Genomic DNA, 723 nt, shown 5'->3' on the forward strand with positions numbered 1-723 from the left:
GTCTTGCTCGTCGGTTACTATGTCCCGCGTAGCCTGCACGGGGCTGATCGCGTTCGCTAATCCCTTGCGTTGAAGGACGCCGATGACGTGCTACTTCAAGAGGTGAAAGGTGCTAATGGAGAAATAAAAATCCTCCTTATCTATTTTCATCCTTGCCTAACGCTAAGTCCGCACACAGCAGAAAAAGGCACCACCGGGCAAACGGATGACCGCACGCTAAAGCGCGGGGCTTATAACCTGTTAGAGATAAGAGTCCTTCAGTGAACACATCACTCGCTCATATCGTTACACAAGGAGAGAGAGAGAAAGAAGACGCAAGCAGTATATAAGCATACCGTAGCCAATCCTGATTCGATGTCGTATTGAGATAAAGGCAACTAATCAAACTACCGAAGTGTCAAGCCTGAGTGTACCTAAGGACACTTCCCAACATACTTTGACAAGGGAATGCGACATGTATAATGAAAAGCGGGAACATCGAAAATGTTGGCATCCGTACATTGGCATCCGAACCATTTGCTAGGTCTCATTTCCAAATACAAAATCCTCTACAGTCATGTGAATGGCGTTTGTATTAGCTTGGAAAAGAGAGGACCCATGGTAAGCAGGTTTGAATGTTGCCACTGTGACCTCTTTTTTTCTTGAAAAACTTAGCGAGGGGGTTATCTATGTACTGCATTTGCAATGAAGGCTACATCAAAGAAACGAGCTATGGCGAGGTCC

Source organism: Volvox carteri (genome assembly GCF_000143455.1).
Source record: "Volvox carteri f. nagariensis unplaced genomic scaffold VOLCAscaffold_53, whole genome shotgun sequence".
NCBI lineage: Eukaryota > Viridiplantae > Chlorophyta > Chlorophyceae > Chlamydomonadales > Volvocaceae > Volvox > Volvox carteri.